Source organism: Perna viridis, chromosome 14 (genome assembly GCF_037379345.1).
Source record: "Perna viridis isolate PV_CMFRI_1.1 ecotype Kerala chromosome 14, ASM3737934v1, whole genome shotgun sequence".
NCBI lineage: Eukaryota > Metazoa > Mollusca > Bivalvia > Mytilida > Mytilidae > Perna > Perna viridis.
In genome coordinates, this window is record NC_142458.1 from 28,951,125 (window position 1) to 28,960,522 (window position 9,398).

Below are 9,398 nucleotides of genomic sequence, written 5' to 3' on the forward strand. Positions count from 1 at the left end.
GTACATGTAGCTACAATATCTGCCCTTTTGTGATAAGAAACAAACAGCATAAAAATAAGAAAAAAATGTAGAAACTTCTACTTCAATTACAACTCATCATATTCAGATTTACTACAGAGAGCCATGCTTTCTTTTCAACAAATCCGTTGCTCCAGAATTATAACACTACAAACTTTAAAAAATTGAACGCATTAGTCCAACTTGCCAAACACTGTTGACAAGAAGCATTCAAACTACTATTCATTCAGTAAAATGTTGGATATCTGAACCTTTTATATCGGAAAAAAATATGCTTTTTGCTACGCATCCAATGTATTATTGAGCAGCATTTTTTACTGAATTTTGAAGTCTCTCAATCCTTCATATTAGTTTAGTCCAGGAAATGCATGCCAGTAGTATGCTATTTTCATTTTTTTCTTTTTTTTTTTTCTTTTTTTGTTGTTGATGTATTCACGTTTGTATTCGTCCTTCGAAAAGATGTAAAGGCTAGAGTTTGCTCAGATGCCTCTAGTTGTTTTGTCCGTTTTGTGTTCATCAACGGTCTGGTTGTTGTCGTTGCGGTTGTTACAATCGTGGTTGATGTCCTTAGGGTTGTCGTCGTTGTAGATATCACTGTCGTCCTTATCATTGCCATGCATTGCCTATCCGTTATTACCTTAGCAGCAGTTGTATCTATAGTTTAAGAAATTTAAAAATATGACTCTTCGAAATTAGTAAATTCATTATATATCTCATTGGTGTTTTAAGTTTGTAATTGATTTGCCTTTTCATGTTACATAAAGTAACATACCGGTACTTGGATACTTAACATTTCCGTAAAGATTTTGTTTGTAACATCACATACACGAATCGGAAATACTGTTATCTAAAGACCAATAAATAGGTTCTATAATGCAGTCGGTACATATATTCACACAGCTCCTTTTACTTACGTTTTAAATGAGTTTGATGTTATAACTCAACTTATTTAGAGCAGTATTTCATATTGAAAAGATTGCAGTTTTATCAAAAGATGTAAAACTACTTTTTATGTCAATAACAATTGTCACGGTTATAAAAACTTCTGCAAGAACGACAATTTTAAGTATGTGTGTCAAACAACAGAGTCGCCATTGAATTAATTTACCCGTAACCGTATCTTCTCAGCCCAAGGCAGTCTACTGTAAGTAAATTAACGTCCCGCTCCGAGGCAAAACGCCACTTGATCAATCGTCATGCATTTTAGCCCTGAATTATGTTTTTCTTCAGTTTGCCATTTAATATCTTTTTGATATATTGGTATATATTTAAAATGTTTCTTAAAGTGTATAAGAAGAAAGCATGAGAACATCAAAATCCTTTTTCCTCTCTTTTTCAGAAATCATTATTTCCGACTAAAAAATCTCATACTTGTATTATTTAAAAAAATATTCAAAAAATGCCCATATGTGCCGCGTCTTGCCCAGTATAATAAATTTGTTGACAAAGCAATTTTTACAAATTAATTCAAAACAAAGTGTGTGGTTTATGTATATCGTAAATATTTTATAAAAAGAGATAGATAGATAAGTACTTGGATGACATTGTCATATTTGACTTGAAATAAAATTAAAACTTTAGTTTCCATGGTGTTTTCATGCCTTCGGCAACAACCTTGGTAGCCACGTTCCAAAACAAATTGCCATATTATTATGAGTGTTATATATTCGTGTATCATAAATATCATTTCAGCTTGTCCTTGTTTTGATGTATAAGGTTCCCACATGCCTTCGAAATTGCCTCAAATTAGGCTTGTTTCCTTACTGCTGGACCCTCTCCCAACCCCATAGATTCCACCTTTCTACTGAAAGACTTAAAGAATGAAATAGTTAAGGAATAGATAGAATAAAAATTGTATTTAAATTGATGCCTGGTCATGTCTTTGCTGAAGTACTCCTTGTAGCATATATAGCAGAAAAAAAATAAACTACTTTTCAAGAGTAATGAAGGGAACAAAAGTTATAGCGATAATCAAAAGAATGTAATGCAGGGACAAAGACCAGACATGGAAAACAGACATCCACAACAAAAAACATAAAGTAACTATAATGCGAGCCTGCAAATATAATAGAAATCGGTCAACATGCGTGGCACACGATGCTAAACGATTACAGAGAATGGTAGTTGATTTATCAATCGCCACGGTAATTATGTTTTACCAATAGAAATTTGCTATGAGACCAACAATAATGCAACAAAACTAAACTAAACATAACAACAAATAAGCAACCAAATAAACAAACAAACAAATTTACGAAAGTCAATTAAGCTCATTTTCGTTCACTAAAATAATATGTTTCGCATCATAAGCGACAAATATTATGTATTAGTCTACATAACTTATCTGTCCAATGTTTAATTGATCTTTTCGATAATGTAGTGTAAAAGTAGCGAAGCCAATTTTCTTGTGTGTGAAATGTGGTGGTACGGTGACTTTTGTGATATTGAACGTGTTCATTTAACTTTTAAAACTAATACTTAGAAAAAAAGTCTACTCCAGATTTTATGGCATATGGAGGACTTAGTTGATGGACTCTTGCGGTAGCAAATACAATTGTGCATGATCAACAGTAGCGCTAAATTGATGACAGGTAAACCTGAACAATTTCCATTTTTACTCTAAAACTTTGCTTTTTGTGACATAATTAAGGCATCTTTTGGATAAAATCAAAGACTGAAGTCTTCAAAGTTGCTAATCACCAAACATTCTATGCCACTACGATTTTGGGTAGCTTCCAACATCCAAAATTGCACGAATGCGACATGCCTTAAAATCGCTAGAATCTTGGTTCCCTTGATATGAATACACTTTCGTAACCGTGATGACACGAATGCTTCTCAATCAAAACAACTGGTTACCAGAAAATGCGGGTAATGTTTTCGTTCCTCAAGTTTCCCTCATTTTTTTAACACAAACACACACACACACACAAGCATATATGTATATATATAATCGCTATAACCTTGGTTCCCTTGATTACTCTTTCAAGAAAAGCGAAAAAAACCACATGTGTTAAATAAAGGTAGAACCGATCACTGATCAGCAGCATAATGCAGTGAAGACATATATAATTATGCAATTCAAAAGTGCTGAAATTACGAGTGTAAGAAGTCGCCAACAATATTAGCAACTTAAATATGTGAAACAAATTCTTGTTAACTGTGGCCGGTCTTTTATATGGAATAACCAGACTTTTGATAGTAACGGATAGTTAAAACAGTCTGTTATAGATCAGTTCACACAAACTCGGCACAATTTTGTACAAACCTCTCCGAAAGTCTTAAACTACAGGTTATACAAGGAAAAACTGGAATTGAAAACTATTTTGAAGTTTTAGAAGATATTTATGAAATTGCCAATTGAAGTAGAACATTTCAAAGATGGAACATTTGATATAAATAGAGAAAATATAATACGCAATTTGTGTGATAGCGTAGATTTGGGGACAATTTATTGTTCTAGTGCTCCCATTTCATTATAAGCAGAAAGCTGTTTCTCAAAACCAAGAAAACGAATAGAACTTACATGCTTAACTGTGATCGTCTTGTAGAATTAATTAAGAAACTTAAAATTCTTAAGATCATTGACAATATGTTAAATTCTCCAGGGTAGTAAATGATGTGACATCATGATAGGCAAAACATTTAAAAGTACTTGGGATTTTTACTATATATTATTCCTTTTTTACAAAAAAAATATTGCCTCTTGACTTGGCACTTCTGTAATGTGCAGAATTCTTAAAAAATGAGAAAATACAGGAGCATGCGCTCCGTTTTATTTATAACGAATATACAAGTTCGTTTTGGGACAGTCAAAGTTACCATATCTAAAGACAAGAAGAATGCACAAAATTGCCTTGGAGACCTTCAAAATTACAAACAAACAATGTACAACGTTTTTGCAGGATTTGGTAACTGTTAAAAATTTAAGGTATAATTTCAGTTATGTAAACACAGCAGAGGTACCCCGACCGAAAACCAAAGCCTATAGTAAGAAATCCTTCAGATATGAGACAGCAGAGATATGGAATTCGCTATCGAATGAGACCTAAACTCTGTCCTCCTACGATCAGTTTAAAGGTTACATTTATGTTTGATGTGGGGGCAAAAATGCCATCGTAATACTTGTATCAACCTCTGATGTCTCGCCTCTGAGTAAATATCTTCCATATCCTTGCTTCATGTTATATTTACTTTCTTGTTATGCTCTTTTCGCTTTTATTATCTATTTGTTTTTATGTTGCATCTTATTTTATGGTTTCTTCATATTACTTTATGTACCCGTATAAGTGTTTGAATGCATGTATGTTTATTGTGCTGTTATATGTAATGATAACGGTGAAATTATAACAGACCGCGATAGTGTATTAAAAAGATGGGAATCAGGCTATCATAAATTCTTGAATGATGTATCCGACGACTCAGTGTATGCCAACTGTCCTTTGGAAAATATCAAGAGACAAAATATGCAGGATTCTGCACGCGATAAAGTTGAAGAAGCCGTGAAATGTTCGAAGTTGCGTAAAGTCGCCGGTATTGACAGTATTACGTCAGAAGTCCTTAAGAATAATACCTGTGTTGATATGTTACATAAAATTATAACTTTTTGTTTTGAAAATAGCGTGTAGCCTCCTCAGTGGAAACAAGGAATTATAAATCATTTTGTTAAACCAAATAGTAAAGATATTCGTTTGCCACTTACTAGCCGAGGTATAACTTTATCATCAGTGCCATGTAAAACGTATTGTGATATCCTAAATCATAGATTTGGATCTTGGACAAAAGATTCGGAGTCATTGGTTGAAGAACAATGTGAATTTCGTAGTAAATTAATTCGGAGTCATTGGTTGAAGAACAACGTGGGTTTCATAGTAAACAAAGCTGTTTGGATCATATTTATAGTTTATACACAATATTGAATGATCGTAAACTCATGTCTTCTCTACTTTCGCCTGTTTTATTGATTTAAAGAAGGCGTTCGATAATGTTTGATAATCTGTGATTGTTTATGGTTCAAATTACGAAAATATGATATAAATGCTAAGATTCTTAACGCTATTTAGTCTTTATATGATGATTCTGCATATTCTGTATGCATTAATATTAGTTATACATTTATGTTTAATGTTTCATGTGGTGTAAAGCAAGGCTATTTAATTTCGCCCACGCTTTTTGCTTTCTATATTAATGATTTAGTAACAGAAATTAAATATTTAAACAAAGGTGTTGATACATTATACTGATGATATAAGTGTGAGCATCTTATTGTATGCTGATGATATTATTTTGATTTCCCCAAAATAGTCTAATTTACAATGTATGTTAGAACATGTATATGAATGGTGTTGCAAATTGAGTAAAAATTATAGCAAATCAAATATTGTACATTTTAGACCTAGTACTATGCAGCGTTCTAATTATAATTTTACATGTGATTCTAATGATATTAACTATGTAGATTCTTATAAATATTTAGGCATTTGGTTTAATGAACGTATTACGTGGTGCAAAGCTGTGAGAGATCTTTCTAAATCGCCGAGCCGCGCACCGGGATTTATAACTGCAAAATATTACGCTTGTGGTGGTATGACCTACAAAGTGTTCATAAAACTGTATGAAAGTATGATACAACCAATTTTATAATACGGATCGTAATTGTTGGGATTAACACAGCATAGACATATTAACAATGTCCAAAATCGTGCTGGTAAAAAAATTCTTGGTGTAAACAAATATACCAGTAACATTGCAGTCCAGGGTGATTTAGGATGGCTGTCATGTCTTGCTAAATAGAGACTTGAGATTACTAGATACTTTTATAAACTGAAGTATATTGATGAATCTAGAATTCTTTCAAAAATTCATTAATGTTCTAAACGTAAAGTTAATGCAGATCATGGACTTGTCATGTTACAAAACTTTTACGTGATCTTTCCGTAGAACATTTATTTGATGCTTGAATTAATAAAGACATGTTTATGCGTGAAGAAAAAGAGAATATTCGTATACTTGATATAACGATTTATTACCTGAAAACTATTCGCACTACCTACGAAGTCATTTATGTAGACTTAAATGTGGAACTTTATCTGTAGAAAACCGGAGATATACGAAACCACCGACACCGTTAATCGAAAGAACTTGTAATTTTTTGTACAAATGTGGTCAAAAATTAGGTACATTTTCTAGTGAACCGTGATACTCATTGTGATCTAAAATATGATTCATTTAATTGTGCTATCCATATTGATAATTCTTTTTGTACGAAAACTGATACAGAAAAATTCATATTTCTGATAGATCCGTGTGTATTTCAAAATATGTCATTTTTTCTTAGTACATAATATGATTAGACGTAGAAGGGCGCTGTTATCTTAATATACATTGAAATCATGATCTGCATAAAATATTTTAGTTTGTGCAGATATTAATAGTGTTTAACATTTTACCTTTAAACAGATTTATTTTTATTCAATTGTTAATCTATACATATGTTTTCTATATTTTATTTTATTTTAGTTTAGTTTTATCTATTTATTATTTTTTTAACTTACATCGGAATATATCTTCTGTCAAACAAACTTGTTTAAAAGTTTAACTAATAACGTTTTTATATCTTTTTTCCGAAATTGTTTAAGTTTATTTTTTTTTATTATTTTTACAGTTTAAATGTGGTGTATTGTGTCTCAAAGGTCAATATTGACCGGATGTCAGATTATTTTTACTTATATTGTTTTATGTCATTTATTTTTACGACAAACGTGATGACTTTTCATTCAGAATTGTCAACTTTCCTTTCATCTGTGGCAACATCCCTTCGGTTCCTGCGTATGGAGTGTTCATATCACAACTCATACGTTATGCCAGAGCTTGCCGAAACTACGCAGACTTTTTGTATCGCGCTAGAACTCTAACAAATAGGCTTCTGGAACAGGGATATATTGCTACAAGATTGAAGTCATCACTACAGAAGTTTTATGGTCATCATCATGAACTCGTGGATCGTTATGATGTATCCATCAGCACCATGAAAATTGATTTATTCAACGGGTCATGGTTAGCTTTTCCTCGTTTGTCTACCCCGGACTTGACTATTTATGAGCAACTCGGTGGGTGTTTCTAGAAAAGCAGAGGACGCTTACCCTATCGGTGCACCTGATCCATGCTCCCAGTTTTTAGTGGAGTCCGACTTGCTCATTTGCTTTTGTTACTTTGTATGTATGATTTTAGTTGCTTTATGTTCTTTGTTGTGTATGTCTGCTTTCCATGTCTGGTCTTTGTCCCTGGATTACATTCTTTTGATTACCGCTATAAGCTTGGTTCCCTTGATTACTCTTGTATACAGTATTATGTTTATAATCTGATGTGTGACACTTTGTTAAAAAAAATTATTATATTATATTATATTATATTATATTATTCGGTTAAAGAGCTCACCAGAGTTCATGTTTAATCTGTAATGTTTACTTTATATATTGATCAAAAGTATTTTTACCAACTGCTATGACCTGAAATTTTGTCAGGATTAGCCTGCATTTTATTTTTTCTAAACCACCCAATCAACTCCAATGATTCAGTTTCTTTTGACAACAAGACAACTTTATTGATAAACTCAGACACGATATGCGTACAAGAGGACACTGTCATATCACACAAATCAAACAATAATACAAAAACATAAACATAATGCACATCTAGCAGATGAAAGATTGGTTTTCACTGCAATTTAGCAAGATTTCTAATAAATCATGCCAAATTAATGTACAGCTCTTCATAATAATACCTCTCTCGCGGTACAGACCTGTAAATACCAAGTTGTACTGTACTTCATTGATGGACATTTCAGATCAAGAACATCAGCTTTCAGTTCCTTAATTTCTTCAGACTCAGCAACAGGTCGTATAACTGGCTGTAAGACAGGTTTCTTCTCTTTAATTCTATTATCTTGATGGATGAAGGTACGAGTGTTCGTTTTAATCTGTAAGTCAGCATTCTTTATTTTTTTCTCAGTTTTATCAAATAGATTGCTAACCCCCTGCCAGCTTGATTCGCAATCAGAAGTTTTCACACGAAAGTCCGCAATAGTACTTTTTAGTGTCCGTACCCTTGCTGATACAACTAAAAATTCCTGTCTTATGTATTCAAACTTCTGATGAATGCCGATTTCCATCTGTTTATACTCGACTCCATACTTGTCATTATATTGAGTATCGTACACAAAGCTGCATTGGCATTAAAGTTTTCTAAAGTGGAAATTAATATTACATCATTATCAGGTGAACAAAAGTTTTGAGATATCTCGTGTGTGCAAGTTTATAACTCGTGCGCATGTTTTACAATTTATATGTTAACTCCTTCAATGGCACGTCACGGCTTCCATAGATTCGGCGCTGGCATACGTTTTACGAGTTGTTGATATTCTAGTCAAATTAAGGCTAGACCTATCCTACTCGATGTCCTAATTCTCGAACCAACACAACATTGGAATATTTTATTTCTAGTTCAAAACAGTAGCAATACCATATACCACGTACAAGTTTGTCTTTTGGTTGTTGCACTTTTTAGCCAAAATATACATAAATTGTATATGAACTTATTAATTGGTCATGCTTTGGCAGAGTCAAAAGGCCATACCTTGAGATGACTAATATATTCTCTTTCCGGAGCCTCCAGGACCCTAAAAAAAAAAAGATATGGTGAAACGCAACATATGCACCATCGTATAACCTCCACTGAATAGTGATCACCAAAGGTCTCCATCAAGAGACGTAGCATGGACAATGGTGGCATATTGTAGTTAACTTACACAGAATCACATAAGTTAGTTCAAAACCTGTTGTAGCCATATTTGTCTAGTGTGGTGGACGCGTTTTTCAACACACGGTCGGTATTCCAATTGGAACAAATTGTTCACTTCTGCTTGCTGATCTATTTCTTCACTCCAATGAGGCTGGCTTTATAGCAGATCTGTTCCAAAAGGAGGGACGTCGTTTAAGTAGATCCTTTAATCTCAGTTTCCGCTATATAGATGACGTATTGTCGTTAAACGTTCCTAGTTTCGAGGATTTGAAACATCTCTCACACTATTGGCTTATTTTAATACATTATACCAATTAAACTATACGACAAACGTGATGGCTTTTCATTCCATATTGTCAACATTCCTTTCATCTAAGGCAACATGCCCTTCAGCATCTGCGTATTATGAAGTTTGCATATCTCAACTACATGTAATACGTAATTATGTCAGAGTTTGTCGTTACTGTAAGTAGTCTAGACTTCTTACAATTAGGCTTCTGGAACAGGATTATGTTGCTACACGATTGAAGTCATCACTACGTAAATTTCATGGTCGTAATCTTGAACTCGTTCCTGTGTAT